Here is a 9,329-nt window from a genome sequence, read left to right on the forward strand (position 1 = left end):
ATGTGCCAGTCCATTTGAAATCTCTAAAAAGACAAATATTTGAGTAGTCACTCGTTGAAATCTCTAGAAAGACAAATACTCTGGAGTATATTTAAGAACTGAGGGGGTAGTGCACAACCGCATGGGAGACTCAGCCCGCTCGTTGCGCCGCATTAATAGTGAGTAATGAGCAGTCAAATCATAAGCCCCACCTTTCCCACTGTAAGTTGCTCTGAAGAAGCAACCATCAATACGCTCTTCTTTGAATCCGCTCATACTACGCCATCTGTCACTGTTTATACAACGCGCTTCAGAAAAAAGAGAAAAAATATGTGGGACCAAAGCGACTAGCGATCGGCCTGAAAAATAGCATTGGTAGTTATAGCACGGCGTCTATTACTAGAGGGAATAATGCATACACACATGCATGCAGTGCTTCCACCCCGGGTACACACATGCATGCACTCCGTAGTAGTACAGTACATGTAGAAAAGCAAGACACCATTGACATAATCACCCACGTCTACGCGCAAATCGTCCACAAGGACTACTACATGCAAGAGGAGGACGATAGGACGCTGGCCTTCTTGGAGCGTAGGGCAACCTTGGACGGCACTGTTTAGAAGCACGTTGAGCTCGCCGCCAATGCTGCTGCTCCTCACACGTCGGTTGGTGACCCGGCGCACTAGGGCGTGAGGATGTCATTGAACGTTGATGGATCCGTATGTATTTTTATCTTTCCGTCAAATCCATGTAGTAGTATATGATACTACAGTGATTATCTTACCTTTCGCATCAACTTCATAATTTTCGTACGTACTCCATGCATGAACGCCGCCAGAACCAAACTTCTCATTACTCTAGGCAAAATCGTTATTTTCTATCTATCGGCCGCACCATGGAGCAGAACTAAATTTTACAAGTTACGAGTTCAAAAGGAAAAGCCTGCCGTGTTCGCGTCACACCCCCACACGGTTGGTCCGGCACGCCGCTCAAGCGGGAATGCTTGCGGTGTTGCATTTTCACTTACAAGTGGGACCGCAGTTGAGCAAACCGACTATCGGCAAACCCCCACCCCGCCCACCGCGCGATGACTGAGAAAACAGGAGGGAGAAGAGATGGCTGTAGCACGGACTCCAAGAAAATTGGTGTCGGATGGGACTCGTGTGGGTGGCGTGTGCCGTACTGCTAGACATGAATGCTAGTTATGGCCCATGCCACCCCACTATATCGAGCCTATATCGAGGTACGTAGAACAAATTTCCTGCAGTCCGTGCTCAACCCTCCTCTATCTCTCTTCTCAGCCAGCCAGCGGACGCGCGGAGCCCATCGTCTGTTTGCTCACATGCAGCCCCACATGTCAGTGAAAACGCAAGAGGACCCACTAAACCTGCACATCTTTCACCTCGATGTGCTGGTGATAAAAAACAAGTCCAATAAAGATCTTCGGTGGCCGCTTTTGGAGTTACTCAAGAGTAGTAAGATTCTATTTACAGTTTAACCCAAGATGCACATCTCGTGGCTTCAAGTACCACTCTATTTTCTTTCATAACATGACCTGGATGCTGGATGTCCCATGCGTCGGCAAAAGGAGGAAGAACCCGACCAAATCTTTGGTTCTGCTCTCGGATTAGACTAGTTGTGCTAACTTAAAAAATTTATTGTGTACTCCCTCCGTTCCAAAATACTTGGCTTCCATTTGTCCAAAAATGGATGTACCTATATACTAAGACATGTCTAGATACATATATATTTTGACAAATAGAAGGCATGTATTGTGCAATGGAGGGAGTAGAATGGATGCAACTTTTTGTATTGGGAAGAAGAGTACATCCATATATTGATAGAGCGCAATTTAGTAGATGTTCTATCACTTTTAGCTAGCATAGACGCAAGATCGAGCCTCCGCAGATCAACAATGAATGCATCAAGAAGGCACTGATCCAACTTACAGGAGTAGTAAAATGTATTCTTGTGGTTCTTGTTTTCTTTGGTCTTGCTTTTCTAGTCAAAATTATCGTTGGAGTTCATGCAAAACGGAGGTGCGTTTGGGGTCGTGCGTTGGAGTTGGCCTTACAAGTGGGACCGCAGTTAAGAAAACCGACTATTGGAAAATCCCCACCTCGCCCGCCGCGCAATGGCTGAAGTTAGAGAAACGACGAGGTTGAAGAGATTGCTCTAGCACGGACTCCAAGAAATAATATGGTGTCAGATGGATGTCATGGTGGTGGCGTGTGTCGTACTCCTGGACGTGAATGCTTGTTCTGGCCCATGCCACCCTACTACTCCTACTACTTACTCCTATTACTATATAGTATACTAGTATCGAGGATTCGAGGTGCTGGTTACGTAAAAAAATGAAGTATTTTGTTGGCGCGCGTTGCTGCGCCCACCTGTTTTGGCTCTTAGTAATTAGGCATATAAAATAACTTATGTAAATTTACATGCAATTTCCTGAAGTATTTTGCTTTCTTGTAACTTATGCTTGTCTTTATTTAAAAAAGTTGCTATCTAATTAGAGAGGAAGTTGAGTGGTATGCAAGAAAGTAGTGTCACACACGTTGCTACGCCCATCTATTGTCAATATGACTAATTTATTTAATTAAAATCATTTAAATTTAGTTGCCTTTTTCTGACGAATAATAATATCATCCACTGGCACTTTTTGAAAAATTAAACATAGTTTCCATATGGTATGTGTATATTTCACATAAATTCACAAAAAATTGGCACTGATGTAATAGCACAAAGGTAATCGTGCTTGTTTTAAATATCACGATGTTAGCAGGATATACTGAGATAGTTTATATAAAATTGGTCTAGAATATACCACGACTATATGTAATCTCCTAAATTGAGTGAAAGAAAATTAACTCTCTGTCCATTGCCAAGAACCATACTTGACTTAGATTGTCTTCGCCAAGCGGTGAAGACAGATTTTCAGTAGTAGTGCCCATATGTAAGTAGCAAAGTAATCTTCACAGCTCACAAAGACCTATTGTATTGCAAGTACTTAGCTTCACATCCAGCGAGGATCTTACCGTCAACAAACATAACTTGATGCTTCGATGCGAGAATAAGTATATTGTTCTATATCCATGGACACTGGGTATGCACGAGGGTACACGAAGATGTCCCTAACTAAACCGCTTATAACCATTTTTTGTGCCCAATTGGTTCAGGGTTTTTCTTTTTTGTTGGGTATTTATTTAGACGTAAGTTTCCACCCAGACTGGACTAATTGCTTCAGCTGCTATTTTCCAACCTTGTTGCAATGCAGGTAGAATCTTGTCATGGTGGCGACTCTATTTCCTGTGAAAAAATCCACCCCAGTTTAATTGTTCTGGTTTAGATTACTTGGCAGTTGCATAGTTGATGTTGAGGGAAAAAAGAAGACGCCCCTGCATCATAACACATGTTGTGTGTGCGTGTTCAGTTTTGTGCTTGCATTAGGAATGTGCAGAGTTATACCTATCGGCAAACTAATTGTTAATCTGGACGGGTTTTGGTAACCAAAAATATATGTGTCAAACTGGATCCAACAGAAACTCTAAATCCTATTTCATGATAGTCTTCATGTTCTGAAAGCCCCTACCAGAGAATAACAATTGTTGGAAACAAAACATATATGGTTATATATATGAAAATGTGCTATAGAAAATGCACATGAGAGAATGAAACCTGATTGTTCCACAACACATAGTTTTCATGTTTTCCTTGGATCAATCATGTCCAACAACACATAGTTTTTATCTCGCCCTTGGCTCAATCAAATATAGTAAGAATGGAGGAGTTGATAGCAGATTGCTCACTGCTAATTGTTTTTTTTCATCAGTACATGAACGTCAGGATGGAAACGAGGGGGGAGGCATAAGAGTACATGTACAGATTCTAACCTCGGCATTAGCCATTGGAGATCGAAAACTATAGGACTCCTTATGCCAATCGGGTAGAACAAGTCGCCAATCCATACACTGACACCACCTGCGTCAAATTGGGAAGAAAAATATAACAGCAATTCAGAATACATGGTTTATTGGGTGAAAGAGATAAATTTGCAACCCCTGTCTGCCTTAGAACATCCAATTTGTGTACATAACCTCAAGCTTGTAGAAGTAAGTCACGCCGAACTCGGTGGAATAACGGGAATCAGAGAATTGGGGGTAGAATATTTCCTAAATTCCATGGAGAAAGAAGGGAGACCGGTAGAACGCACAAGATGGAGTGGCACCGGAGCGTCAACCATTGCTGCCAGAGAGGCAGAGACTATCTTGGAATTAAGGAACCAAGGAAGAGGAGTGGGCGTACGAATAGTCGGATGACACACAACAGAGACTATATGGACGCGTGTGGAGCGAGTAAGAACACAGAGCGACATGGTAACTGACTTGAAATAATCAGCTCGGTCAGTTAGCGCATTCTATCAATTGCCATTAAAGTCCTGTAGCAACGGTAATTCATTTTTTCGATCGCGAGCGAGTGGACTCCAATCGACAGGAGATGATTCATTGCCTCATTTAGCGCGCCCAGGGCGTTGCCCAATGAGTCCATCTTGTCGCTCGCTTCACATGAACCTGGTCGTCCTCTCGCTCTTCCCACCCAGTAGCATCGCACGACCGGCAAGGGCCAGGTCGCTGGTCGCTCGCCCTGCGAGGCCTGCGGCTGCGGCTGTGGGCTGAGTGTGTGTTGATGCGTGCCCTTTTTCCCATGTGCAAAGCAACGCTAAGAACAGATGACATACAACACTTAAAAAGCCCAGTCAGCCCAAATTAACAGAAGATCTACGAATTTGTTATGGGAGCAGCAGCCCAGTCCGTGTAGCACTTTCTGGTATGCAATCGAAAGCCCAGGCGGGACTGCCAAAAAATCAAAGGCCAGAAATGCACACAATTCCATATCCAACGGCCAAAAATGTTGATGGCCTGAGAAGGCTGGAATAGTGCTCGGTTGTAATGTCTTTAAATACTAGTATCGAGGATTCGAGGTGCTGGTTACGTACAACGAACACATTAACATATGGCTACAGTAAAAATACCCGCCCAACGCGCGAAGCATGTGAAGCTAGTACAAATAGTGTACTACTATTGTTCATTGGCCTCATCCGATAACCTGTTGCAATGCACGTACAATTATGTATTCGGAAAATATATTTTTGCCTCATCACACCACTCACTCAGAGAAGCGACTCGAAAGCCATTTATAAATTTAGTAAGTTTATCACAGGCGTATCATTTTATTACATACAATAGGTCATCAACCCACATCGACAACGAGGATACATTATAAATACTAAAGTTTTCACCATACAACAAATAACAAGCCATGAAATGAACTTCAACTCAACCATTCCGCGGCGTTGGAAACACTTGCTTTGAACCACAAGTGATTCTCTGGGACGGGCCATCCGTTGTCGATCTGGAGACCAACGCAGGACTGATCATCCAGGCTGAAGCGGCCTACTATATCAGTACTAGGGTAGGGAACCACCCAAATGTCCGAGGTATAGACACAGTTGCTTCTCATAAATGTGTCAACAGCAGTTGGATCGCCTTTCACCATCATCGGATAGTTTTGTCCAAGGAAGAGCGAGTTTTCTTCAAGACTATCAATTATGTGCCAGGGAGAAGGAGTTGGCGCTAGCACACTAGTATCCATCCCGAACACCATGCAACGGGTGTTGGAATAGGTCCGGAGAGTGCGACCATGGGAGACACCTGCTTCCTTAGCAGTAACATCATCAGTGGGCTGTATACACACAAGAAGAGGTGATCCATCGGAATTAGTTGCCAGGTGCCACAGAGTATATGGGTGCTGCTCATGATCATCACCATCGACATCTCCCCCTTGGTTATAAAAATTTTCAAGTATAGGTGGTGGGATGTTCACAGGACCTTGGAAACACAAGAAGAAGGTTAATTAGTAAAGGGAAACTTGCTAACCCGCATGCATGTGGATGAAACAATTATAATTACGGTGGAAAACAAACGTACCGAAACTACTAGGATGCCATGCAAAAACAGTGCCACGAGTGGTGGCAGCAAACACAAGGCCCTCGTATTGAATTGCATCACAGTACTCATCCGTGTACAAAAACTGATTTTTGAGCAATATCCATCGAGTAAAACCACGAAGGACGACAACAAGCTTGTCGAAGATAGCAACAACTTGATAGTTGTTGTAATTCCAAGAGCAGTTGGGAACTCGACAAATTGCTATCTTCCGTAGAAGATAGTCACCATGATCGTATTTGAACGTGCGTACATTACCGGTGTGCTTAACTTGTGGGCAGTGTGCTGAGATTTTTGGAAGTGGAACCCGGTGATGAGTGTACACGTTCACAAGTTCCCACTCGCAGTTGGACCCAATGTAAACAACCCAATCTCCATTTGCGCCCGCCCAAGCCTTACCCTCAAGCGATGAAATCTTAACTTCATACATATCATTATCAAGCGGCATCAACTGGCACAGGGCGAGGCCTCCGTCGTGCCGGCGCCAGTCATCAGGGTCACGGCGAAGAAGATAGGGGAGATCAAACCGCTCCTTGACTCTTGGGTTCTTTGTAATGATGTTATTAGTTGAGTCGAGAATGGGCTTGAACGAACCTGCCATGCTAGCCAAGGTGATGACGTTGCACCGATCAATGAGTTCCTCCACCACGTCATCTTTCAGATCGGGGCAAGAATAACGGGGTCGTTTCCGGCCTGTTCCCTCCATGGAGAAGACGATCAAACAATGGTAGAAGAAAGGGTGAAGGGCTGAAGGAAAATGGAGGAGTCTTTTCTGGCGCCGTTGCCGAGGAGTGTAGCGCCTTTGGTAGGTGGAATTTGATAAGGAAAAATTTATATAGTGTGCTGAAATTTAGTGTCACTTGCTACTATGGAAAGTAATTCTCTGAGGGGCTTGTTCGGGGTATCTTCACCCCGTCCAGTAGAGCAAAGAGTTGCTCTTCAACCTACTGAACCTATTGAAAATGAAACTCCTTTTGAATTTCCTTCGGGTATGATGGAAAAACTGCTAGCTAACCCTTTTACAGGAGATGGAACAAAGCATCCTGATGAGCACTTAATATATGTGGATGAAGTTTGTGGATTATTTAAGCTTGCAGGTGTACCCGATGATGTTGCTAAGAAGAAGGTCTTCCCTTTATCTTTGAAGGGAGACGCATTGATATGGTATAGGCTATGTGATGATATGAGATCATGGAACTATAAAAGATTGAAATTGGAATTTCATCAAAAGTATTACCCTATGCACCTTGTTCATCGTGATCGCAATTATATATATAATTTCTGGCCTCGCGAAGGAGAAAGCATCGCTCAAGCTTGGGGGAGGCTTAAATCAATGTTACATTCATGCCCCAATCATGAGCTCTCAAGAGAAATAACTATGCAAAGTTTTTATGCTCGGCTTTCTCATAATAATCAAACCATGCTCGATACTTCTTGTGCTGGCTCTTTTATGATGAAGACTATTGAATTCAGATGGAATTTATTGGATAGAATTAAACGCAACTCTGAATATTGGGACCTCGACGAAGGTAAGGAGTCAGGTATGACACCTAAGTTTGATTGTGTTAAATCTTTTATGGACACCGATATTTTCCGTAAGTTTAGCACTAAATATGGACTTGACTCTGAGATAGTAGCTTCTTTGTGTGAATCTTTTGCTACTTATGTTGATCTCCCTAAGGAGAAGTGGTTTAAATATCATCCTCCCATAGAAGTGAAAGTAGTTGCACCTATTAAAGTTGAAGAAAAGACTATCACTTATAATGATCCTATTGTTCCTACTTCTTATGTTAAGAAACCACATTTCCCTGTTAGAATAAAGGATCATGCTAAAGCTTCAACTGTTGTTCGTAAAAGCAATATTAGAGATTATACACCTCTTGAGCAAGTTAAAGTAGAACCTAATATTGCTATTTTTAAAGATCTCTTGTCTGATAATACTGATGGGCATGTTATTCAGTTTGAAGGTGAAACTGCTAGAATTGCTAAACCTTGTGCTAAAGATAAACATAGACCTGTGGTAGGCGTGCCTGTTATTTCTGTTAAAATGGGAGATCATTGTTATCATGGCTTATGTGATATGGGTGCGAGTGCTAGTGTTATACCGCATACTTTATACGAAGAAATTAAGAATGAAATTGCACCTGCTAAGTTAGAAGGTATTGATGTCACAATTAAACTTGCCAATAGAGATACTATTTCACCAATTGGAATTGTTAGAGATATTGAAGTCTTGTGTGGGAAAACTAAATATCCTGCTGATTTTCTTGTTCTTACTTCTCCGCAAGATAGCTTTTGTCCCATTATATTTGGTAGACCCTTCTTGAACACTGTTAATGCTAGGATAGATTGCGAAAAGAATGTTGTTACTATTGGCTTGCATGATATGGTTCATGAGTTTAATTTTTCTAAATTTAGTAAACAACATCGTGAGGAAGAATTACCTAGTAAGGATGAAATTATTGGTCTTGCTTCTATTGCCGTACCTCCTAGAGATCCTTTAGAACACTATTTGCTAGACCATGAAAATGATATGTTCATGAATGAAAGAAGGGAAATAGATGAAGTATTCTTTAAACAGGAACCTATTCTGCAACACAATTTGCCTGTTGAAATTTTAGGGGATCCTCCTCCACCCAAGGGTGATCCCGTGTTTGAGCTTAAACCTTTGCCTGATAATCTTAAATATGCTTATCTTGATGAAAAGAAGATATATCCTGTTATTATTAGTGCTAACCTTTCAGAGCATGAAGAAGAAAGATTATTGAAAACTCTGAAGAAGCATCGTGCTGCTATTGGATATACTCTTGATGATCTTAAGGGCATTAGTCCCACTCTATGTCAACATAAAATAAATTTGGAAGCAGATGCCAAACCAGTTCGTGATCCTCAATGACGTCTAAATCCTAAAATGAAAGAAGTGGTAAGAAAAGAAATACTCAAGCTTCTGGAGGCAGGTATAATTTATCCCGTTGCTGATAGTCAGTGGGTAAGTCCTGTCCATTGTGTCCCTAAGAAGGGAGGTATTACTATTGTTCCTAATGATAAAGATGAATTGATCCCATAAAGAATTATTACAGGTTATAGGATGGTAATTGATTTCCATAAATTAAATAAGGCTACTAAGAAAGATCATTACCCCTTACCTTTTATTGATCAAATGCTAGAAAGATTATGCAAACATACACATTACTGCTTTCTAGATGGTTATTCTGGTTTCTCTCAAATACCTGTGTCGGCTAGAGATCAATCAAAGACTACTTTTACATGCCCTTTTGGTACTTTTGCTTATAGACGTATGCCTTTTGGTCTATGTAATGCACCTGCTACCTTTCAAAGATG

This window comes from Triticum dicoccoides, chromosome 6A (genome assembly GCF_002162155.2).
Source record: "Triticum dicoccoides isolate Atlit2015 ecotype Zavitan chromosome 6A, WEW_v2.0, whole genome shotgun sequence".
Lineage (NCBI taxonomy): Eukaryota > Viridiplantae > Streptophyta > Magnoliopsida > Poales > Poaceae > Triticum > Triticum dicoccoides.